This window comes from Peromyscus eremicus, unplaced genomic scaffold (genome assembly GCF_949786415.1).
Source record: "Peromyscus eremicus unplaced genomic scaffold, PerEre_H2_v1 PerEre#2#unplaced_80, whole genome shotgun sequence".
Taxonomy (NCBI): domain Eukaryota; kingdom Metazoa; phylum Chordata; class Mammalia; order Rodentia; family Cricetidae; genus Peromyscus; species Peromyscus eremicus.
Window position 1 is genome coordinate 74,529 of NW_026734321.1, and position 25,451 is coordinate 99,979.

At 48.5% G+C, this 25,451-nt stretch overlaps 2 long non-coding RNA genes across 2 annotated transcripts; both read left to right on the forward strand.

Moving 5' to 3' along the window:
- The first annotated feature begins 4,336 nt into the window (after positions 1–4,336).
- Positions 4,337–17,474, forward strand: LOC131901426 (uncharacterized). Its single transcript, XR_009376535.1, has 4 exons — positions 4,337–4,678; positions 13,673–13,751; positions 14,072–14,338; positions 17,370–17,474. It is a non-coding gene; the product is annotated as an uncharacterized LOC131901426 (long non-coding RNA).
- Positions 17,475–17,774: 300 nt separating this feature from the next.
- Positions 17,775–20,870, forward strand: LOC131901416 (uncharacterized). The gene is made up of 3 exons (XR_009376531.1): positions 17,775–18,036; positions 19,098–19,152; positions 20,778–20,870. It is a non-coding gene; the product is annotated as an uncharacterized LOC131901416 (long non-coding RNA).
- Positions 20,871–25,451: the final 4,581 nt, after the last annotated feature.

Consider the following 25,451-nt stretch of genomic DNA (forward strand, 5'->3'; position numbering starts at 1 on the left):
CTGTACATAGGAGTGAGGGATAGAGGGAGACAGATATAGAGGTGGAGGTGGAGGTGGAGGAGGATAGATAAATGAGAGAGGGGGGTGACAGCAAGAGAGAGGGTGGGAGAGCAAATGAGAATCTGCCTGTGGGGTGTTGGGTGTTTTCGTGATTGTTGGTGTTATTTTCATGCAGGCTGGTGGGCAGACCCACTCTGTCTATGGACACATTTTTCTGTTCCATGGGTCTGGGCCCCTGGAGGGAATTTTGTGTAAGGACACCTGGAATGTTGTGGGAAATCCATAAGGACACACAGGGTGGGTGTGTGCTGTAGGCATCCTGGTGTTAAGAGTGAGAATTGCTTCTTGTCCCTCAGCTTCTATGTTGCCTGTCCTCAGTCCACTTGAATCTCTTGAGAGAGCTGAGTCCTGTGTGTACCTAGGCCCTGCCACAGGTAGGTGGGTGTCCACAGAGGATACAGAGATTTCCTTGCCTTACAGGTTTTGGGGATGTTAGAGAACAGAAAGAGAAGTTTCCTGAATGGGGCCTGGTAGTTGGTGTGGGGTAGGGTCGGGAGGTGGGAGGTTAGGGGTGGGAGGTGTAGGGCTGTACAGAGGAGAGAGATTGTGACAGAGGTGGACATAGGTCAGAATGGTTGCCTGGTGCTGCCTAGGAGACGGTTAAGGTGGGGGCCTGGGCCCAGGGTTTGGTAGGGCAAGAGGGCAGGTGGGTGCAATGTTTCTTCTTTTGATGTGTTCTTGTCTTCACCTCAGGGACCTGGACGCCCTGCCTGTTGAGGCAAGGTTGTGGATGTCCCGGGCCTTATGGTCCCTGCTTCGCATGATGTGGGGCAGCATCCATCTGAACGCTCATCACTACCAAGGCCAAGGTTTTGGAAGGAAGTCCTTCTTCTCCCATCTTACTATTAGACCATCGGATTTGGGACAAGGGACTAAGGCCGCTGACTCTGCATCCCTTACAATCATACACAGCTGCCTGCCCTTTTGCCTTCTGTCCATCCTGGAGCAGCCTTCTGCAAGGTGGGAAGCCCGAGCTGGGTCTAGGGTCACATTGAGTTGGGTGGTCGTCTCCCTTGGTGTAACACCTTCCATCCCACTGCCTTAGAAGAACCGGGTACAGCCTTGGAGGCCCCTCTTGCTGGGCCACCTTGACCTGGAAGCTTGGGTCAGCAGACCCAAGGCCATGCTGGAAGCTGTACTGGTCACCCTGGTGGGTGGAGTCATGTAGACAGCCACTGGATCTCTGAAAGCTGCTGTGTGTGTGTGTGTGTGTGTGTGTGTGTATGTGTGTGTGTGTGTCTGTGTCTGTGTGTCTGGGGTGAAGGCTGGGCTAGGGCAGGGATGCAGCTGTTAGAATACCCTGGTTTGGCAGCTAGGGGGTGATGCTCTGCCCCTGAACCCCAACCCCATTATTATGTTTGTTTGGCTCCTCCCCTATAGTCCAGATGTGGTTTGTGGAGGACTTCCTTAGGGTGTGGCTCAGACTCTCAAGTGAGCCTGCCCCCACATCCACACACTCCCCACTTGGCCCCCTCCATGACACACTCCACCACCTGCCCTCTCTCCCTGCACCCCACCATACCCTCAGGCAGGGCCTTCAGGGGCTGACACACAGCCTAGTGTGTCAGGGAAGTGCAGTGCATGGAGGTTACAATGGAGGAACCAGTTAAAGTCTGTTACTCCCATCTACACACCACACCCTCACCTTCTGCACACCACTGAATCCCTAGCAGCAGCCCTAGAGTGGCATGTCTGTCCAGTCCTAGCCTAGATGGTTGTCCTCCATCTTGGAGCTTTGGCTTTTTTTTTTTTTTTTTTTTGGTTTGTGAAGGGCGGAGAGAGAGCACCCTTCGCCCTTGGCCCTTGGCATTCTCGGTGCCCTGCTGCCATCCCGCGGATTCAGTTTGCCAATTCCGCCAGCAGGTCCCTGTGCTACCCTGGAAATGGAGGCGTGCTGCCTAGGGAAGGGCTCCCGCCTGGGTCCCCCAGGACCAAAGCGGTTCTCTGGCCTGCTCCATGACCCAGGAAGCTGGAGGAGGAAGCAGGGTCCAGATGACCGGCTCCGGGCGGGCGACACGTGGCTGGCTTGGGGTTCACGGAAGCACAGCCTCCCGGGTCCTGTGGCCGCCATGTCTGGGAGCAGGAGAGGACCTCTCCGCAGGGGATTGTGCAGCCTGGGCTGCATGGGGGTGGTTGTGTGGAACTTTTCCTGCCTCCGTGCCAGCCCGCCTGCCATTATGGTGGTGCACAAGGCCACCCCGGGACCCCTAGCTTTTGTCTGAGCCTCCCTAGCAGTATCCACAGCTCACTTCCGGAGACCACACAAACCCTGCCCTGCATCTCTGGGAGGTGCTCAGGGTCTCAGGCCTGGCTGCTAGCCACCTTGGCCAAATGTCTGTCATCCATTTATCTCCTCCTGCCATCCCCTCATCTCTCTGGCTGCCTAGACTTCTCTCTGGCTTGCCTTTTGTTTCTTTTACAACTGGATTTTCTCTTGAGTTGTGCTACAGGTTGAATTTAGGCACTGGGACCTGTTAGAAAAGGTTCCAGCTCCAGAGCCACATCCCCAGATCCCTGTAAGGGATCTGGAACCCTCAACCCCCCAATCATCATCCTATCCAACCTGATTGTTCGTACCCAGTATGGCAGAGTGGTGGCTCAAGGTGAATTCCAGTAGAAGCATCCAGAACAGGGTTTGGACTCAGGGCTGCTCACAAAGAGGCCAGGCAGGACTTAGGTACAATAGTGGCCAGGTTTCACAGCCCGTGCTTCCCCTGACAAGCCTCCTCTGTGTCATTCAGGACACACATAGTCCTGTCTTCTCCTGCCTAGCTTCATTTGCATTAAACCCAGGAAGAACTCCCACCATCAAAGGTCCAAAAGCCCCTTGTCCTGCATTCTCATGTCCAGACATCATCTCAGCAGGAAGAATACTTAGAGAAGGCTCTGAAATTAACAGAGGGCACTATCTGGAGTCCTACAACTGCTAAGCATGCAGGAGCGCTTTTGTGTATATGTGTGTGTGTGTGTGTGTGTGTGTGTGTGTGTGTGTGTGTGTCTGTGAATACCTGGGATTATTGTGGCCCAGTACTGTGAGAAGTCATAGCAGTGCCTGAGAGGCACAGTATGTACGAGTTATGGTCGTCAGCTCTGGGATGTAGAGGAAGGACAGGTTTGCATGTAGGGAAGCCTTTTAGGGCTCCATCCTTCAGATCCAGCTCAGGTGAGTACAAGGTTTGGAGTGGTGCTTCGTGTGTGTGTGGATTAGGGCTCAGGGGCATGCCAGAGCGTGGTTGGTAAGCACATTGTGTAGGAACCATTGGGAAGGATCTCTCTCAACAACAACAACGGAGGAGGAGGAAAAGAGAGAGATCACGACACGACGATGTTACACGTCTTCGTGATCTCTCTCAACAACAACAATCGGAGGAGGAGGAAAAGAGAGAGATCACGACACGACGATGTTAAGAGCATAGACAGGCTTGTCTCCAGGTGGCAGGGAGAGTGATTTTTTTCTAGGCTTCATCATGGAAGGTGTCAGCAGTGTGGAGGAGAGCCTCTGGAGACTTTCAGTGCTCATTGAAGGAAGGATTCCTGTTGAGGAGTGAAAAGCATTTCCCTACTGAACATGGCCTAGCTAACCTGGAAAGCAGGGATGGGACTGTACATAGGAGCGAGGGACAGAGAAAGACAGAGATAGAGGTGGAGGTGGAGGTAGAGGAGGATAGATAAATGAGAGAGAGAGAAAGTAAGGCCAGAGCAAATGAGAATCTGCCTGTGGGGTGTTGGGTGTTCTCTAGTTTGTTGGTGTTTTTTTTTTTTTTTTCATGCAGGCTGGTGGGCAGACCCACTCTGTCTGTGGACACTTTTTTCTGTTCCATGGGTCTGGGAACGTGAAGAGAAATTTGTGTGAGGACACCTGGAATGTTTAGGGAAATCCAGAAGGACACACAGGGTGGGTGTGTGCTGTAGGCACCCTGGTGTTAAGAGTGAGAATTGCTTCTTGTCCCTCAGATTCTATGTTACCTGTCCTCGGTCCACTTGGAAACTCTTGAGAGAGCCGAGTCCTGTGTGTTCCTAGGCCCTGCCACAGGTAGGTGGGTGTCCACAGAGGATACAGAGAGTTCCATGCCTGACAGGGTCTTGGGGAAGTTAGAGAACGGAAAGAGAAGTTTCCTGAGTGGTGCCTGGTATTTGGTGTAGGGTAGGGTTGGGAGGTGGGAGGTTAGGGGTGGGAGGTAGCGGGCTGTGCAGAGGAGAGAGATTGTGACAGAGGTGGACGTAGGTCAGAATGGTTGCCTGGTGCTGCCTAGGAGACGGTTAAGGTGGGGGCCTGGGCCCAGGGTTTGGTAGGGCAAGAGGGCAGGTGGGTGCAATGTTTCTTCTTTTGATGTGTTCTTGTCTTCACCTCAGGGACCTGGACACCCTGCCTGTTGAGGCAAGGTTGTGGATGTCCCGGGCCTTATAGTCCCTGCTTCGCATGATGTGGGGCAGCATCCATCTGAACGCTCATCACTACCAAGCCAAGGTTTTGGAAGGAAGTCCTTCTTCTCCCATCTTAGTATTAGACCATCGGATTCGGACACGGGACTAAGGCCGCTGACTCTGCATCCTTTACAAGCATATACAGCTGCCTGTCCTTTTGCCTTGTGTCCATCCTGGAGCGGCCTTCTGCAAGGTGGGAAGCCCGAGCTAGGTCTAGGGTCACATTGAGTTGGGTGGTCGTCTCCCTTGGTGTAACACCTTCCATCCCACTGCCTTAGAAGAACCGGGTACAGCCTTGGAGGCCCCTCTTGCCGGGCCACCTTGACCTGGAAGCTTGGGTCAGCAGACCCAAGGCCATGCTGGAAGCTGTACTGGTCACCCTGGTGGGTGGAGTCATGTAGACAGCCACTGGATCTCTGAAAGCTGCTCTGTGTGTGTGTGTGTGTCTGTCTGTGTGTGTGTGTGTGTGTGTGTGTGTGTCTGTGTGTGTCTGTGTGTGTCTGTGTGTCTGGGGTGAAGGCTGGGCTAGGGCAGGGATGCAGCTGTTAGAATACCCTGGTTTGGCTGCTAGGGGGGGATGCTCTGCCTCTGAACAGAAACCCCATTATTATGTTTGTTTGGCTCCTCCCCTATAGTCCAGATGTGGTTTGTGGAGGACTTCCTTAGGGTGTGGCTCAGACTCTCAAGTGAGCCTGCCCCCACATCCACACACTCCCCACTTGGCCCCCTACATGACACACTCCACCACCTGCCCTCTCTCCCTGCACCCCACCATACCCTCAGGCAGGGCCTTCAGGGGCTGGCACAAAGCCTAGTGTGTCAGGGAAGTGCAGTGCATGGAGGTTACAATGGAGGAACCAGTTAAAGTCTGTTACCCCCATCTACACACCACACCCTCACCTTCTGCACACCACTGAATCCCTAGCAGCAGCCCTAGAGTGGCATGTCTGTCCAGTCCTAGCCTAGATGTTTGTCCTCCATCTTGGAGCTTTTGCTTTTTTTTTTTTTTTTTTTTTTTTGGTTTGTGAAGGGCGGAGAGAGAGCACCCTTCGCCCTTGGCCCTTGGCATTCTCGGTGCCCTGCTGCCATCCCGCGGATTCAGTTTGCCAATTCCGCCAGCAGGTCCCTGTGCTACCCTGGAAATGGAGGCGTGCCACCTAGGGAAGGGCTCCCGCCTGGGTCCCCCAGGACCAAAGCAGTTCTCTGGCCCGCTCCATGACCCAGGAGAGCTGGAGGAGAAAGCAGGGTCCAGATGACCGGCTCCGGGCGGGCGACACGTGGCTGGCTTGGGGTTCACAGAAGCACAGCCTCCTGGGTCCTGTGGCCGCTATGTCTGGGAGCAGGAGAGGACCTCTCCGCAGGGGATTGTGCAGCCTGGGCTGCATGGGGGTGGTTGTGTGGAACTTTTCCTGCCTCCGTGCCAGCCCGCCTGCCATTATGGTGGTGCACAAGGCCACCCCGGGACCCCCTAGCTTTTGTCTGAGCCTCCCTAGCAGTATCCACAGCTCACTTCCGGAGACCACACAAACTCTGCCCTGCATCTCTGGGAGGTGCTCAGGGTCTCAGGCCTGGTTGCTAGCCACCTTGGCCAAATGTCTGTCATCCATTTATCTCCTCCTGCCATCCCCTCTCCTCTCTGGCTGTCTAGACTTCTCTCTGGCTTGCCTTTTGTTTCTTTTACAACTGGATTTTCTCTTGAGTTGTGCTACAGGTTGAATTTAGGCACTGGGAACTGTTAGAAAAGGTTCCAGCTCCAGAGCCACATCCCCAGATCCCTGTAAGGGATCTGGAACCCTCAACCCCCCAATCATCATCCTATCCAACCTGATTGTTCGTAACCAGTAAACTATGAAAAACTAAAAATGGTTATTCAAGATAAGGACGAAAATCCGTCTCATTTCCTAGAGCGGCTCACCAAGGCTCTACTTCAGTTCACTAGCTTAGACCCGGAGAGCCCTGAGGGCAGGCAGCTGCTAATGACCCACTTTGTCTCACAGAGCTTCCCTGACATTAGGGATAAACTTAAACGTTTGGAGAATGGCCCTCTAACTCCACAGGCAGATATGCTGGCGATAGCATTTAAGGTGTACCATGGTAGAGATGAAAAAGCCCATAGAAGGAGCTGCCAGATGCTGGCAAGCACTTACCGACCGGCTCCCCGAAAGCCGTCTGGTCCCTGTTTCAAGTGTGGGAGAGAAGGCCATTGGGCCCGGGCTTGTACCGCCGGCCCACGAAGGGCACCGACAAAGCCTTGTCAAAACTGTTACCAAAAGGGTCACTGATCAGCTGACTATCCTAATGTCCCAAGCGACATAGGAATGCCAGATGAAGAACAACCCCCAGCTGACTTTGTAGGCTTGGCTTACAGCGAGGACTGACGCTGCCCGGTTTCCGCCCCAGCCACTCCCATCTCACACAGGGAACCTAGGGTAATTATAAAAGTCAATGGGCGCCCCATCTCGTTCCTTTTGGACACCGGAGCTACCTACTCTGTCCTGAGAGAGTTTTGGGGGCCCACTTCTCCTGCTCGTCTCCCTATTGTCGGGGTTGGGGGCCAGCCTTATCTACCTCACCAGACACCACCACTTAATTGCATTTTCAGGGGCATCCCTCTCACACACACATTCTTAGTGGTGCCAAGCTGCCCTGTGCCTTTAATGGGGAGGGATCTTCTAGCTAAGGTAGGAGCGTCCATTTCTTTCGCTCCACATATTCGCCTCATCCCAGACGCGCCAGCAGCTCCTTTACTTCTCCTCCTAGCTACCCACTCTTCTGACTCTAACAATTCTTTTCCCCTACCAGCTTCTCAGGTAGACCCAAAAGTCTGGGATACCCAGAACCCTTCTATTGCTAGACACCATCAGCCTGTTATTATCCAGCTACAAGATCCTGCCAGGTATATCACCCAAGCTCAGTACCCTCTCTCACTCCAGAGCCTGAGAGGACTTAAGCCTATCATTTCTGACCTTCTCAGGAAAAAGCTGCTTCGCCTAACCTCTTCACCTTTTAACACTCCCATTCTTGCAGTTAAAAAGTCTAATGGAACCTACCGCCTGGTTCAAGACCTCCGGCTCATTAACTCTGCAGTGGTCCCTCTCCATCCTGTAGTGCCTAACCCTTATACTCTCCTGTCCACTATCCCTTCAGGAACCTCTTACTTCTCAGTTCTAGATCTCAAAGACGCCTTCTTTTCTATTCCTCTCAGTCCTCAGTCTCAAAATATCTTTGCTTTTACCTGGACTGACCCTGACACTCACTGGTCCACACAGCTGACCTGGACTGTTCTGCCACAGGGATTTAGAGACAGTCCACACCTATTTGGTCAGGCTCTGGCCTCTGACCTGCTTTCTCTGTCTCTCCCTGGCTCTAAACTAATACAGTATGTAGATGATATTTTACTCTGTAGCCCATCCTTACAGGTTAGCCAAACTAACACCTCTGCTCTCCTAAATTTCTTATCCAGCCGGGGTTACAGGGTATCTCCTTCTAAAGTTCAGTTGTCAACTCCCCAGGTCACCTATTTGGGTCTATCCATTACTCCAACTCACAAGGCTATTACTGTAGACAGGAAGCGTCTAATCCAGTCCCTCACAGTCCCTTCTACTAAACAGAAGATTCTGTCTTTCCTAGGAATAGCTGGCTTTGTACGGTCCTGGATTCCATCTTTTTCTCTCCTTGCTCGCCCCTTATACGAGGCAGCTCAGGGCTCACCGCACGAGCCCCTCCTTCATCCTGTCACTAAACCTTTCCATAGACTCCAGCAGGCTCTTCTTCAGGCTCCAGCGCTCCATCTCCCAGACTTAACCCGTCCCTTCTCCCTCTATGTAGCAGAGAAGGAGGGATTTGCCCTGGGAACTCTAGGGCATCAGCTGGGACCCTCCTTTGCACCTGTAGCCTATCTGTCAAAGAAGCTAGACCTTACCAGTCAGGGCTGGGCACCTTGCATCCGTGCCTTAGCAGCTGCAGAGCTCCTTATTCGGGAATCAAAGAAGCTAAGTTTTGGGTCATCTATTACTGTTTTCTCTCACCATAATCTGTCCCATCTTTTAACTTATAAAGGCTTACAAAGTTTACCTCCTTCCCGAGTTCTTTCTCTCCAGGTGGCATTACTAGAGGATGCGACGCTTACTTTCCGGACCTGTCCACCTCTCAATATGTCAAGCCTCCTTCCTCAACCTAACACTAACTATTCTCCTTCTCATTCCTGCACTGAAACCTTAGAAGAGCTGTTACCTCACCCTTCACACATACAGGAGGGCACATTGCCTCAGGCTACTTATACCTGGTACACAGATGGCAGCTCCTTCTTATATGAAGGGACCCGTAAAGCAGGTTATGCCATAGTGTCAGATACTGAGACAGTGGAGGCACAGGCATTACCCACACACACCACTAACCAGCAGGCTGAGCTGATAGCTCTCACCCGTGCCTTCCAATTGGCACAGGGACAATCTCTAAATGTTTACACAGACTCCAAATATGCTTTTCATATTCTCCTGTCCCATGCTGCTATTTGGAGGGAGCGTGGCCTTCTCACAACAAAAGGGGGATCCATATCTAACTCAGGCCAAATAATGGCCATGCTGGAGGCTTCCCACCTCCCCAGGGCTATAGGAATTGTCCACTGCCGGTCTCATCAGACCGATAGCTCCATCATCTCTAGAGGAAACAACCGGGCTGACCAGGCAGCCAGGACAGCGGCCCTCCAGGGCCAAGTCTCACCTCACCCACCACAAGGAATCCATACAGTACAACTTACACTCTCACAGGGAACTCCAGACACTAGACAAATTCTTTCCTATCTACACCAGCTCTTTCATCCTAATAATCTTGCTCTGTCTCAATTCGTAAAAGCTCACCTGCAGCCCACCTCAGAGGATTTACAGTTCTTAAGAACTATTACTGCCTCTTGTGAGAGCTGCCAAAAAACAGATCCCAATACCAAGTACAGGAGTCAGCCTTTTCCCACCCACCAGGCTAGAGGTTCCCTACCAGGGACTGACTGGCAGCTCGATTTTACTCATATGCCCACCGTCAGGAAAGTTAAGTATCTCCTTGTGATGGTGGACTCATTTTCAAATTGGGTGGAGGCATATCCGGTTTCTAATAAGCGGGCTTAGACAGTTGCAGACCTCCTTCTCCGAGAAATTATTCCTCGGTTCGGAGTCCCTGCTTCTCTCCAGTCTGACAATGGCCCAGAATTCACTTCTCAGGTTTCTCAGACACTAGCTAAGGCGTTAAATATTCCCTGGAATTTTCATATCCCATACCGTCCTCAATCTTCAGGGAAAGTGGAGCGTACCAACCGGTCTTTAAAAACTATTCTTACTAAGATGTCACAGGAACTTCATCTCGACTGGGTAAGATTATTGCCTCTAGCTCTCCTCAGGCTCAGGGCTCTTCCTAAAAAGCCTCTTTCAATCTCTCCATTTGAACTAATGTATGGAAGGCCAGTTCTAACACCAGGTCTTTTATCCAACCCTCCAACTGTTCCAGATAGCCTGTTAACTCCTCTTTTATGTCACCTAAGGTCTATTCTATGGAGCTATGCAGACTGTTCATTACCTCAGCCGTGTGACAATAATTGTCCACCTCCAATACATATTGGGGATCAGGTTCTTCTCTTCCCTCCAGGCTAGCGCCCTTCACCCCTTTCCCCCAAGTGGCAGGGACCCTTCAAGGTAATTCTTGTGACTCCTATAGCTGCTAAACTCGAGGGCTTTCCTCACTGGGTCCACCTGTCTCATCTAAAACCTTTTATCTCACCTCCATCCCAGAAAAATCTCTCTTCATATACAGTGAAACAAACAGGGCCTCTCACTCTCAAGCTCCAGAGGACACCAGGATCCACTGCCTTGTCACCAATTCCAGAGGAATAAGGTATCACCCCTTCATTTCCCAACCAGGGCCACACAGAGCCGGAGGCAAAAAGGACCATCAATATCCAGGCGGTAAGGAATAATGTAATACAATAATCTATCATTGTTCAATACTCAGCAACTGATCACCTGCGTTTTCTAAATGCGAACCTAATAAGGGAAACAGATGCCTTAAATAAACTACCTCTAATAAGGCTTGTCTCAGATAAAAATTAACCAGAGTACTAAGGCCAGATCTACCTCAGGTAAATATCACATGTCTCTATCTGGACAAGCCAGATCTACCTCAGACAAATGCAAACTCCAAAGTAAAATAATAATGATTCTTTCTCTCTAAGTCTTTTCTATGTCAACAGTATCTTGTCAAACAGAAGGTTCCTAGCCACAGCACGGAAGGTTCTCAGCCACAGCACGGATGGACAGCTGCAGAACGAGGGGACGGCAGAACTTCATTCCAGGACCTGCCCACCATCATTCCAGGACTTCACAAGATACTCTCTCATCCCCCTGCCCCCAAGAGCCAACCAACGCCCACTATTCAGCTGGAAGCAGTCTTTGAGAGAAACGTCGCCCCCATACCCAGTCAACCACAATTTTTTTTCTTTTTTAAAAAAAGAAAGAGTCAGGAATGAAAGATTTACAACACGCCCACACGGTCAGGTGTGTTCGCATATGCCTGGCGGACACTTCCGCCTAGCCAGGCCCAGGTCAGGATAGCCATTTCCGGGTAAGGGCATCTCGCGGGACCGAGATGCGTGACGTTTCACTGGCCACGTAAGCGCGCAACGTGGCCATGTGATCTGCGCGCTTGCGTGTAGTAGTGACGCTGATCTGTCCATGCCCAGCCTTTAAAATCAGGCGCCATGCTCCTGGTTCCCCCTTCTCCACACACGTGTTTCCCGCAGGCCTGTTCACTCTCTGTCCCTTTATCTTTAATAAAACTCTTTGTTAGCGGACTCTGTCGTGTTTCGTGGCATTTCCTTGCAGGGTAAGAACACAACGCAGCCAAAAAACTAACACCTAGAGTGGCATGTCTGTCCAGTCCTAGCCTAGATGGTTGTCCTCCATCTTGGAGCTTTGGCTTTTTTTTTTTTTTTTTTTTTTTTTTTTTTGCTTTGTGAAGGGCAGAGAGAGAGCACCCTTCGCCCTTGGCCCTTGGCATTCTCGGTGCCCTGCTTCCATCCCGCGGATTCAGTTTGCCAATTCTGCCAGCAGGTCCCTGTGCTACCCTGGAAATGGAGGAGTGCCGCCTAGAGAAGGGCTCCCGCCTGGGTCCCCCAGGACCAAAGCGGTTCTCTGGCCCGATTCATGACCCAGGAGAGCTGGAGGAGGAAGCAGGGTCCAGGTGACCAGCTCCGGGCGGGCGAAACGTGGCTGGCTTGGGGTTCAGGGAAGCACAGCCTCCTGGGTCCTGTGGCCGCCATGTCTGGGAGCAGGAGAGGACCTCTCCGCAGGGGATTGTGCAGCCTGGGCTGCATGGGGGTGGTTGTGCGGAACTTTTCCTGCCTCCGTGCCAGCCCGCCTGCCATTATGGTGGTGCACAAGGCCACCCCGGGACCCCTAGCTTTTGTCTGAGCCTCCCTAGCAGTATCCACAGCTCACTTCCTGAGACCACACAAACTCTGCCCTGCATCTCTGGGAGGTGCTCAGGGTCTCAGGCCTGGTTGCTAGCCACCTTGGCCAAATGTCTGTCATCCATTTATCTCCTCCTGCCATCCCCTCTCCTCTCTGGCTGCCTGGACTTCTCTCTGGCTTGCCTCTTGTTTCTTTTACAACTGGATTTTCTCTTGAGTTGTGCTACAGGTTGAATTTAGGCACTGGGACCTGTTAGAAAAGGTTCCAGCTCCAGAGCCACATCCCCAGATCCCTGTAAGGGATCTGGAACCCTCAACACCCCAATCATCATCCTGTCCAACCTGATTGTTCGTACCCAGTATGGCAGTGTGGTGGCTCAAGATGAATTCCAGTAGAAGCATCCAGAACAGGGTTTGGACTCAGGGCTGCTCACAAAGAGGCCAGGCAGGACTTAGGTACCATAGTGGCCAGGTTTCACAGCCTGTGCTTCCCCTGACAAGCCTCCTCTGTGTCATTCAGGACACACATAGTCCTGTCTTCTCCTGCCTAGCTTCATTTGCATTAAACCCAGGAAGAACTCCCACCATCAAAGGTCCAATAGCCCCTTGTCCTGCATTCTCATGTCCAGACATCATCTCAGCAGGAAGAATACTTAGAGAAGGCTCTGAAATTAACAGAGGGCACTATCTGGAGTCCTACAACTGCTAAGCATGCAGGAGCGCTTTTGTGTATGTGTGTTTGTGTGTGTGTGTGTGTGTGTGTGTGTGTGTGTGTGTGTGTATACCTGGGATTATTGTGGCCCAGTACTGTGAGAAGTCATAGCAGTGCCTGAGAGGCACAGTATGTACGAGTTATGGTCGTCAGCTCTGGGATGTAGAGGAAGGACAGGTTTGCATGTAGGGGAGCCTTTTAGGGCTCCATCCTTCAGATCCAGCTCAGGTGAGTACAAGGTTTGGAGTGGTGCTTCGTGTGTGTGGATTAGGGCTCAGGGGCATGCCAGAGCGTGGTTGGTAAGCGCATTGTGTAGGAACCATTGGGAAGGTGGCAGTACCGTCCTTTAAAGTGGACTGACAGGCAGGTCCATGAAGTCAGGTCCTCCACACCCACCCCCATCACCAGGAAGCTCCCTTTTTAGCCACAGCAAAAGTCTCCAGGAAGCTTTGTAGAGAGGGAGATTTGGAAGAGCATAGACAGGCTTGTCTCCAAGTGGCAGGGAAAGTGATTTTCTTCTAGGCTTCATCATGGAAGATGTCAGCATTGTGGAGGAGAGCCTCTGGAGACTTTCAGTGCTCATTGAAGGAAGGCTTCCTGTTGAGGAGTGAAAAGCATTTCCCTACTGAACATGGCCTAGCTAACCTGGATACCAGGGATGGGACTGTACATGGGAGCGAGGGACAGAGAAAGACAGAGATAGAGGTGGAGGTGGAGGTAGAGGAGGATAGATAAATGAGAGAGAGAGAAAGTAAGGCGAGAGCAAAGGAGAATCTGCCTGTGGGGTGTTGGGTGTTCTCTAGTTTGTTGGTTGTTTTTTTTTTTTTTTTTTTTCATGCAGGCTGGTGGGCAGACCCACTCTGTCTGTGGATACTTTTTTCTGTTCCATGGGTCTGGGCCCGAGGAGAGAAATTTCTGTGAGGACACCTGGAATGTTTAGGGAAATCCAGAAGGACACACAGGGTGGGTGTGTGCTGTAGGCATCCTGGTGTTAAGAGTGAGAATTGCTTCTTGTCCCTCAGATTCTATGTTACCTGTCCTCGGTCCACTTGGAATCTCTTGAGAGAGCCGAGTCCTGTGTGTTCCTAGGCCCTGCCACAGGTCGGTGGGTGTCCATAGAGGATACAGAGAGTTCCATGCCTGACAGGGTCTTGGGGAAGTTAGAGAACGGAAAGAGAAGTTTCCTGAGTGGTGCCTGGTATTTGGTGTAGGGTAGGGTCGGGAGGTGGGAGGTTAGGGGTGGGAGGTGGAGGGCTGTGCAGAGGAGAGAGATTGTGACAGAGGTGGACGTAGGTCAGAATGGTTGCCTGGTGCTGCCTAGGAGACGGTTAAGGTGGGGGCCTGGGCCCAGGGTTTGGTAGGGCAAGAGGACAGGTGGGTGCAATGTTTCTTCTTTTGATGTGTTCTTGTCTTCACCTCAGGGACCTGGACGCCCTGCCTGTTGAGGCAAAGTTGTGGATGTCCCGGGCCTTATGGTCCCTGCTTCGCATGATGTGGGGCAGCATCCATCTGAACGCTCATCACTACCAAGGCCAAGGTTTTGGAAGGAAGTCCTTCTTCTCCCATCTTAGTATTAGACCATCGGATTTGGGACACGGGACTAAGGCCGCTGACTCTGCATCCCTTACAAGCATACACAGCTGCCTGCCCTTTTGCCTTGTGTCCATCCAGGAGCGGCCTTCTGCAAGGTGGGAAGCCCGAGCTGGGTCTAGGGTCCCATTGAGTTGGGTGGTCGTCTCCCTTGGTGTAACACCTTCCATCCCACTGCCTTAGAAGAACCGGGTACAGCCTTGGAGGCCCCTCTTGCCGGGCCACCTTGACCGGGAAGCTTGGGTCAGCAGACCCAAGGCCATGCTGGAAGCTGTACTGGTCACCCTGGTGGGTGGAGTCATGTAGACAGCCACTGGATCTCTGAAAGCTGCTGTGTGTGTGTGTGTGTGTGTGTGTGTGTGTGTGTGTGTGTGCGTCTGTGTGTGTGTCTTTGTGTGTGTCTGTGTGTGTCTGTGTGTCTGAGGTGAAGGTTGGGCTAGGACAGGGATGCAGCTGTAAGAATACCCTGGTTTGGCAGCTAGGGGGCGATGCTCTGCCCCTGAACCCCAACCCCATTATTATGTTTCTTTGGCTCCTCCTCTATAGTCCAGATGTGGTTTGTGGAGGACTTCTTAGGGTGTGGCTCAGACTCTCAAGTGAGCCTGCCCCCACATCCACACACTCCCTACTTGGCCCCCTCCATGACACCCTCCACCACCTGCCCTCTCTCCCTGCACCCCACCATACCCTCAGGCAGGGCCTTCAGGGGCTGGCACAAAGCCTAGTGTGTCAGGGAAGTGCAGTGCATGGAGGTTACAATGGAGGAACCAGTTAAAGTCTGTTACCCCCATCTACACACCACACCCTCACCTTCTGCACACAACTGAAACCCTAGCAGCAGCCCTAGAGTGGCATGTCTGTCCAGTCCTAGCCTAGATGGTTGTCCTCCATCTTGGAGCTTTGGCTTTTTTTTTTTTTTTTTTTTTTTTTTGGTTTGTGAAGGGCGGAGAGAGAGCACCCTTCGCCCTTGGCCCTTGGCATTCTCGGTGCCCTGCTGCCATCCCGTGGATTCAGTTTGCCAATTCCGCCAGCAGGTCCCTGTGCGACCCTGGAAATGGAGGCCTGCTGCCTAGGGAAGGGCTCCCGCCTGGGTCCTCCAGGACCAAAGCAGTTCTCTGGCCAGCTCCATGACCCAGGAGAGCTGGAGGAGGAAGCAGGGTCCAGATGACCGGCTCCGGGCAGGCGACATGTGGCTGGCTTGGGGTTCACAGAAGCACAGCCTCCCGGGTCCTGTGGCTGCCATGTCTGGGAGCAGGAGAGGACCTCTCCGCAGGGGATTGTGCAGCCTGGGCTGCATGGGCGTGGTTGTGTGGAACTTTTCCTGCCTCCGTGCCAGCCCACCTGCCCTTTCAGTGGTGCACAAGGCCACCCCGGGACCCCCTAGCTTTTGTCTGAGCCTCCCTAGCAGTATCCACAGCTCACTTCCGGAGACCACACAAACCCTGCCCTGCATCTCTGGGAGGTGCTCAGGGTCTCAGGCCTGGTTGCTAGCCACCTTGGCCAAATGTCTGTCATCCATTTATCTCCTCCTGCCATCCCCTCTCCTCTCTGGCTGCCTGGACTTCTCTCTGGCTTGCCTTTTGTTTCTTTTACAAATGGATTTTCTCTTGAGTTGTGCTACAGGTTGAATTTAGGCACTGGGACCTGTTAGAAAAGGTTCCAGCTCCAGAGCCACATCCCCAGATCCCTGTAAGGGATCTGGAACCCTCAACTCCCCAATCATCATCCTATCCAACCTGATTGTTCGTACCCAGTAAGGCAGTGTGGTGGCTCAAGGTGAATTCCAGTAGAAGCATCCAGAACAGGGTTTGGACTCAGGGGTGCTCACAAAGAGGCCAGGCAGGACTTAGGTACCATAGTGGCCAGGTTTCACAGCCCGTGCTTCCCCTGACAAGCCTCCTCTGTGTCATTCAGAACACACATAGTCCTGTCTTCTCCTGCCTAGCTTCATTTGCATTAAACCCAGGAAGAACTCCCACCATCAAAGTTCCAAAAGCTCCTTGTCCTGCATTCTCATGTCCAGACATCATCTCAGCAGGAAGAATACTTAGAGAAGGCTCTGAAATTAACAGAGGGAACTATCTGGAGTCCTACAACTGCTAAGCATGCAGGAGCGCTTTTGTGTATGTGTGTTTGTGTGTGTGTGTGTGTGTGTGTGTGTGTGTGTGTGTGTGTATACCTGGGATTATTGTGGCCCAGTACTGTGAGAAGTCATAGCAGTGCCTGAGAGGCAAAGTATGTACGAGTTATGGTCGTCAGCTCTGGGATGTAGAGGAAGGACAGGTTTGCATGTAGGGAAGCCTTTTAGGGCTCCATCCTTCAGATCCAGCTCAGGTGAGTACAAGGTTTGGAGTGGTGCTTCGTGTGTGTGGATTAGGGCTCAGGGGCATGCCAGAGCGTGGTTGGTAAGAGCATTGTGTAGGAACCATTGCGAAGGTGGCAGTACCGTCCTTTAAAGTGACCTGACAGGCAGGTCCATGAAGTCAGGTCCTCCACACCCACCCCCATCACCAGGAAGCTCCCTTTTTAGCCACAGCAAAAGTCTCCAGGAAGCTTTGTAGAGAGGGAGATTTGGAAGAGCATAGACAGGCTTGTCTCCAGGTGGCAGGGACAGTGATTTTCTTCTAGGCTTCATCATGGAAGATGTCAGCATTGTGGAGGAGAGCCTCTGGAGACTTTCAGTGCTCATTGAAGGAAGGCTTCCTGTTGAGGAGTGAAAAGCATTTCCCTTCTGAACATGGCCTAGCTAACCTGGATACCAGGGATGGGACTGTACATGGGAGCGAGGGACAGAGAAAGACAGAGATAGAGGTGGAGGTGGAGGTAGAGGAGGATAGATAAATGAGAGAGAGAGAAAGTAAGGCGAGAGCAAAGGAGAATCTGCCTGTGGGGTGTTGGGTGTTCTCTAGTTTGTTGGTTGTTTTTTTTTTTTTTTTTTTTTCATGCAGGCTGGTGGGCAGACCCACTCTGTCTGTGGATACTTTTTTCTGTTCCATGGGTCTGGGCCCGAGGAGAGAAATTTCTGTGAGGACACCTGGAATGTTTAGGGAAATCCAGAAGGACACACAGGGTGGGTGTGTGCTGTAGGCATCCTGGTGTTAAGAGTGAGAATTGCTTCTTGTCCCTCAGATTCTATGTTACCTGTCCTCGGTCCACTTGGAATCTCTTGAGAGAGCCGAGTCCTGTGTGTTCCTAGGCCCTGCCACAGGTAGGTGGGTGTCCACAGAGGATACAGAGAGTTCCATGCCTGACAGGTTTTGGGGAAGTTACAGAACAGGAAGAGAAGTTTCCTGAGTGGTGCCTGGTAGTTGGTGTGGGGTAGGGTCAGGAGGTGGGATCATAGGGGTGGGAGGTGGAGGGCTGTGCAGAGGAGAGAGATTGTGACAGAGCTGGAGGTAGGTCAGAATGGTTGCCTGGTGCTGCCTAGGAGACAGTTAAGGTGGGGACCGGTCCCAAGTTTTGGTAGGCAAGAGGGCAGGTGGGTGCATTGTTTCTTCTTTTGATGTGTCCTTGTCTCCACCTCAGGTTCCTGGACAGCCTGCCTGTTGAGGCGATGTTGTGGATGTCCCTGGCTCCAGTGTTCCCTGCTTTGGATGATGTGGGGCAGCATCCACTTGAATGCACTTCACCAAGGAGGCCAAGGTTTTGGAAGGAAGCCCTTCTCCACTCCCATCTCAATATTAGACCATCGAAGCATGGGACAGGAAGCTCTGGCCCCCCACCCTGGAGTCCTGATCAGTGTACACAGCTGCCTGTCCCTTTCCCTTGTGTCCATCCGGGAGCAGTCTTCTGCCAGGTGTGAACCGGGGCTGGGACTAGGGTCCCATTGAGTTGGGCGATAGTCTTCCTTGGTGTCACAACTTCCCGTGTGCTCTTGGTTCTGGGACACCACCACCCCACTGCTCTAGCAGGTCTGGGGTCAACCTGGGAGGCCCTTCTTTGCTTGCCGCTTTGACCTGGAAGCTTGGGTCAGCAGACCTAAGGCCATCCTGGGAGCTGTACTGCTCACCCTGGTAGGTGGAGTCTTGTGGACTGCTACTGGATTTCTGAAACGTGCTATTTGTGTGTGTATGTGTGTGTGTGTGTGTGTGTGTGTCTGTCTGTCTGTCTGTGTCTGTGTCTGTGTCTGTATGTGTGTGTGTATCTGTGTGTGTGTGCGCACACGTGTGAAGGACCTCATGTAGAGGTTCAAGGACAACTTTCAAGATTCAGTTCTGTCCTTCCAACCTGGGACTTGGTGCTTACACTATGGTTGTTGGGCTAGCACAGCAAACTCCTTTACTTGCTAAGCTTTCTGTTGCCTTGTGTTTCTTCATTTTTGTCAGTGTTATGGTTTGTGTGGGTCAGGGGTTTTCAAGAGGGGACATACAGGTCAGGGATCGTTTTTGAATTTAGTAATATTTTAAAAGTCCATCCCAAATGTAAATAACTTAGCATCCTTGGTGTAGTAGACGAATGGAACTAAAGACTCCAATTTTCAGTCAAGGATCAAGTCTCCTTTAGATTAATTTTTATGCAGTGTTATTCTGAGTAAAGTTTCCCCTGGGAACAAGTTAGAATTCTCTACTGAAGACCTACCAAGCAGTTTACATTTGAACATCATTCTTCAGGGATTCATGTACGTACTCAGTATTAAAGTACTGATATCTAATTGTTATAGAATGATAGTTGCTGAGGTCATTTAATGGAGAAGAGGGGTACCATAATTGTGACTTTCATTGTGGCTGATCATTTCTTAAAGGAGAAAAACTGCTAAAACTGATTTGTAAACCCAAATACCATTGTTTAGAATAATAGTTACTGGTGATAGAAGGCACCATAAGTTAGTATAAATTCTTTTCATTTTTGTTTATACAGAAAATATTTATACAAAGATCAAGATCATTAACCATAAAAAGTTCACATTTTAACTGTAAGTTGATCATTAGATCGTTTCCTAGGATCCATGTAAGGGTGACCGGAAGTTTGGGGAAGAGTTTCTGTGTAAAAACCACAAGGCGGCGCTTAGGGCTGGTGGTGGGACTTGAGGGCCTATGAGGTTAGGGGGCTCTGAGAACTGCAGAGAGCAGGAAGAGAATGAATGTGAGGTCCAAGGGAGCTGATGGTTGGAATGCTTGGCCCATTGCAACTGGGCAACTTTCTCCATAAACTGGCCAAGAACGATGGTCCTCCTAAACCTTACCTAAGCTGGTTTATAAGGAAAAGACTTCATACTGAGAGGTAAAGAGGAGCCAGGGGTCTAGGGATGACTTTGTCCTGACACTAAAAGGTACAGGTGGGAGAATAATAGACTTCTGCCTCCATCCACAGAGCAGTAATAAACAATGCCTGCCAATGCTGGGAGTTAGGCTGTTAGAACAGAGAGCTCTATAATGCTTCCTAAGGGGACTAACTATTCTGAAGCAAGAATGAGAAGACTCAAATGCAAGGACCCTATTAAAATGTAGATCTTGCTGGCAAGCAATCAAAAGAAGATTAGTCACAATAGTGCTGGTAGCAAGTGAAAACAATGGATAGTTCCTCTTTACAAACAAGAGCATCAAGCAGCTGAGAAAACCCCTCTTGATGTTAGGAGAAAACCTCAAAGACCGTCCCTGCCTTAGAAAGCATCTGATTGAATTTCACTCTGGGGCTCCTGGTTTCAGAGTCAGCACTCAGACCATGACAGAAAAGACTAGGTAGAATGGTATGGTGGGAGAAGATGTGACAGATGTGTTCCGGGCTTAACATATCAGAAAGCAGAAAGGGGTCCAGAATCTGCGTAGGCTCTATCCTTCAAAACCCACCTCTAGTGATCTATATCCACCAGCCTCCCAAACAGCAGTACTATATGGGAACCAAGTTCTTAAACATATGAGCCTGTCGGAAGCAACTTAAATCCAAGTCACAGCATTCACATTTATTTATATCAGTGTGGATGCATACACGTTTATTCTATACTTTGTGTTATCATTCAATATGTCTATATTCATTTTATTGTGTATATTGCTGCAATTTGATAGAGACTTTTTTTCTTCCTTTGGCATACCTCCATCCTTGTAGGTGTATGTGTTGGGGGGTCAATACTTTGGAGAAAGGTATGTCAATGTTTGGCATGGTAAGGGGTTGTCACACCATTTCTAAAGTGGCATTCTTATTTTGCACTTCTATTAGAAATGGTTGTGTGTCCCTGTTGCTCTGTGTCTTAACAAGCAACTGATACAACTTTTTTAAAAAGATGACCATTTCTTTTCATTTTTGTGTCCTAGTACTGGAATTCAAGACCAGACGCTTGTATATGCAAGATATACTGTCTGATTTTTGGTTTTGTTTGTCAAGTTGGGAAGAAGGAACATTTGTTTAAGAACTGCCTTTATTAGCTAGCCTTTGGGCATGTGTGTGGGACATCTTCTTGACTGCTGATTGATAGAGGAAAGGTCTAGCCCACTGTGAGTGGTCCCTTGCCTAGGTAGGTGGCCATAGGTTATATAAGAAAGGTAGCATAGTAAGGCAGAGCAGAAGCCAGCAAGCAACATCCATTCATGATTTCTGCTTCAGATTCGGCCTCCAGATTTCTGTGCTCAAGTTCCTGCCTTGACTTCCTTCCACAGTGGACTGTCACCTGTAAGCCAAATAAACCCTTTCCCAGAATTGTTTTGGTCTGTGCTTTGTCACAGCAGTAGAGAAACAAGCTACCACACCAGGGAACCATTTTGCCACTGTTCTCCAGGCTCTGGATTGGCATTTCATTTTCTTGTTATACATTTTATTATTTAAGACAATATTTAAATTTATACTTTGATCATGATTTTCCCATCCCGCAAGTCCTTCCAAATCCTCTACCCTTCCCTACTTATCCAACTTTAAGTTCTTTCTCAAAACAAACAAACAAACAAATAAATAAACAAAAACCAATTCTTAGAAAGTATGTAGTTATACTTGGTTTCAATTTTATGGCTTTATTTTGAGAAGACATTAATTTTAGTTTGCCACTTTTTCTAACATTTATGCTGTATTTTATCATCATTATTTTCACAAGTATTTTATTTTTAAACTTTTGTTTCAGTAGAGCTAAAGCTTACCAGAAATTTGTTCTTATTTATAAATCCCTTTAATTTGTTAAATGAATCCTCTTCACGTACTTTAAGAAGAAATTGCTTATTAATGAGAGACAGAAAGTGAGTGGATCAGGATGGGAGGGAGGTTGGGAGAAAAATGGGAGAAGTAGGGGAGGGGAAATCTTAATCAGGATATAATATATGAGAAAAATATTTTCAATAAAATAAAGGAACGAAAAAAGACAATACCCACAGATGGGCTGAAACACTAAAGAGGCGATGTTCCTAAAATGAATCCTAATCACTTTAACGTCTGTCTCCAGTACTGTATGGATTCTTAAAAATGGATTGTAGTTGTAAGTTGGCCTTTCCCAGTGGATCCTTCAACATTTAACTACTTCAGAAAAGAAAACAGAGGTACTTGTCTGAAACTGAACGTCCCTTAGGAAGCTTGAGTTCAAAGTGATTGCTACTGTGATGGTGCTGACATGTGGAACTGCAGATAGGGAAACTTCCCTCGCTCCTCCCTTCCTGCTCTTGCCCCCTCACCTGGCCTTTCTGTCCTCATGATGTATCCCAGAATGTTACAGAGCAGCAAGGCAACCCTACAGCAGCACCGGATTGGGAGGTCAAGTCTCCTATCCTCCAAGTCTATGTGTCAAATAATCTTCTGCTCAATTAGTTTTCTGTTGTCTGTTTGTTCTTTTGGGGATGCTTTCCCCTTTGTTTGTTGGTCTTATTCTGATGTGTTAGTTGTTTTTTTTTTATATTTCATTTTATTATTATCCCCTAGATGTCTGTTTGTTTTCTAATGAGAGACAAAAAGGGGGTGGATCGGATGAGAAGGAGGTGGAAAGAAACTGGGAGGATTATGTAGATGAATTTCTAAGTGGTCTTATTAAATAAAGAACATGGAGCCAAATATAAGGGTGAAAGCCTTAGAAATCAGGGAAATAGTGAGAGCCACCAACCACCTTACCTCACCAGCTCTGTAGCTTCCAAAATGCCATGACTTCCTGTCTACCCAGGCTTTTATTGCCCTGCTCTTCTGCCCTCTCATTGACTATTAGCCCAGCTAGCTCACTTGCTTGTTACTGCCTATCTGTACAGACCTCCAGGATCTCTATGGTTGGTACTGGGATTAAAGGTGTGTGTCACCATGCTTGGCTCTGTTCCCTAGCGTGACCTTGAAAAATAGAGACCCTGCCTACCAAGTGATCAGATTAAGGGAGTGTGCTACCTCTGCCTGACTTTTGTGTCTACTTAAAACTTCATGCTATTTCCTGTGATCTCCAGGCAAACTTTATTAACATGCAAATAAAATATCACCACATTTCAGCACAAATAAAATATCACTACAGGATTAGAGGGAAGAGAAACCTTAATCAGGATATATTATGTGAGAAAAAGATCTATTGTCAATAAATGGGAAATATATACACATATTTATGGGGAAAAAGAAGGATATTCTTTGGATTCATCTATATCTAAAAATATTTGGCTTTCTATGTAAGCAACACTTGCAACATATTGTCTTTTAAAGATTGCCTTCTTCATTGATGATTAGTGCTTCTAGAGGAAGATTTGAAGTCAATATGATCTCCTTCTACATGTATGATTTTGGTCGGTTTCAATATATATCTTTTTGTGCCTTGTAAATCAATAAATTTATTGTTCAATATCATTTTTCATAGCATGCCATGTGTTTTTTGATCAAGTGTTTTAAAACATCAAATAAATCATATATCCTTTGATCCAATTTGATATTCGGTTCAAATAACCAAACATGTTGAAACTAAGGAAACTGTCTAACACAGATTTGAATAATTTTTGTTCCATTTTTTCCTTGTCCCTTTTTCTGGAAAATCAATATGTATTGGATCTCCAATGTCTATCTTACAAAATTAAGTTCCTACCTCTTTTATATTTTTCTTTAATTTTTATATTGCTTTTCTCCAACCAATCTTCCCCTTTCTCCTTCTCTCCTTCTATAATCCAATCTACCTCTCATGATCTTAGTTATGTCTTTTCTCCTTTATGCTATCTTCATTAATATCTGTTTGTTTTTCTCCTTTTCATTTTTTCCTGAGCTCTCTGAAATCATTTCAAAATTTTCTATTGTTTTAACATTTCTTGAGCAATGTAATTTTGTTCTTAGAGTGTGTGTGTGTGTGTGTGTGTGTGTGTGTGTGTGTGTGTGTGAGTATGTGCGCGTGCGTGCACAATTTATGGAAATGGATTTTCCCCATTAACTTTTAAAAATTATTAGCACTGTGTTCACTCATTATTTGACTTTATTGCAGTGCAATTTGTTTCTTTGAGTAGGTCCTATCCATCATGCTATTTATTTCCCCCTTTCTTGCCTTTGTTTCCACTTGTAGCATATGTGCATATGCATTGGTTCCTTTTAAATTCTTTAGAGTAGCTCTTCCTAGACCAGTTATCTGTGTGAATACACAGGGAACAGAGGCCAGGATAGAGCTCTAAGCCAGCAGAATTCTCTGGACTCAGAGTGGAGACCTATAGAGTACCAGCCTTTTGTGTCAGGGTGTGTGCTTAACTGCCTTCTAGTACACAGCATCTTTCTCCTCTTTCTTGTCTATTTCTTGTCTCTCTATATTGAAGAGACTGGAAGGTTGGAAGAGCTGCTGCAAACCGCAAAAATACACGAAGTAGGATTTCAGCTGATTATGACAAGCTAATACCTGGAAGAAGCCAAGGGCCTTCCAGAGGTCAAGCTGAGGCTCAAGAGTCTTGGTGATATTGGCTTTTGATTATTTGCTGTTTCCTACTATGAATATCTCATGTGCTATTGTAGCTTTTCCATCATTCTTTTAGCACAATTTCCCTTCTACTAAAGGGATATTTAGATAACCTTCTGGGCAGTAACAGCCAGGATTCCTAATTTCAGGCCTTTCTGTACTTATTGTCATAAGCAGCATCTGGCCAGGACCATCCCCAGATGGATGAAAGTCTTATCAGACATACCTCTGTACTCTTTAAGAACAGAATTAAGCATCTAGACTATCTGTTTGAGAAGGCGTCGCAGATGTGCTAATTAAGTTTAACCTTCTCCTTTCCAAAATCTTACCTCTAGTTTTAGATCCACCCTTAACAATTAACTCAGAACTAAAGGGTTCCAACTTACATGTACATCTAGCTGTGATGAAAGTTGCCTAGTCAAGTTGCCTAGCGACCGAGCATACTTGCCAGAAACTGTGGGAGCAGAGATATCTTGGAGAGATAAGAGTCAAAGGGATAAAAGGGCAGTTTTATTTTCAGAGAAGGACTAGATTTAAAAGAGAAAAGAGAATGGAAGAACTAGATGGGTAAGAACTGGAGAGGGATGGATTGAGATGGGAAAGAACTAGATTGAAGGGCTAGAAGAGAGTAATAGAGGAACAAGATGGAAGATGAGGAAGAGCCAGATGGGGAAGAACAAGATGAGGAGGAACAAGATGAGAAAGGAGGAGATGGGAGAGGAGCTGAAATGGGGAAGAACTAGATGGATGAGGGCCTAGATGGGGCAGAACTAAGATGAGAAAATTAAGAGAGAGCTTAGAGGACAGCAGGTAAATGTAGAGAGAAATCAGGCAAGAAAGGAGCTAGGCACGAGTGCAGAACTGAAGCTGTGTAGACAGAATTTTATCCCAGAGGAATAAGGTAGACAGACAAAAGAGCTCGGTGTACTTAGATTCTTTGCCCCAAAATAATTCTCGCCATTTGTAGCTTCTCTTATGGGCCCCTGGGAAGACGATTATTAAGGCTGGTCCTTAGTAATATTCAAGAAAAAGCATTTCCAATGTAGTTGACATTTTGTTAATAAGACAGAAGACATACAAAGTAAACAAAGCAGAAGTATTTAATTTTTCTTAGTGTTGACTTAAATGTTTAGCTTTTAGAGAGGCAACATTCAAATTCTCACCTAACTATTCTACTTCAGTGAATCAGCCATTTGAAACAACTCTCTCCCTCTCTCCCTCACTCTCTTCAGGAATACTGTCATCTGCTTTAAGCTTTCCTTCTCTTTAGAAATTCTCTCTTCACTATTTCATAATCTCAGCTACTCTCTGATATTTATTAAACTTAGAAAGTCTTCACTGGATGTGTTGCATACTCTAGACTTGTTATGGACAAGGTGTAGATGGCAATCTATTTGTCCTTTTGTCTATGC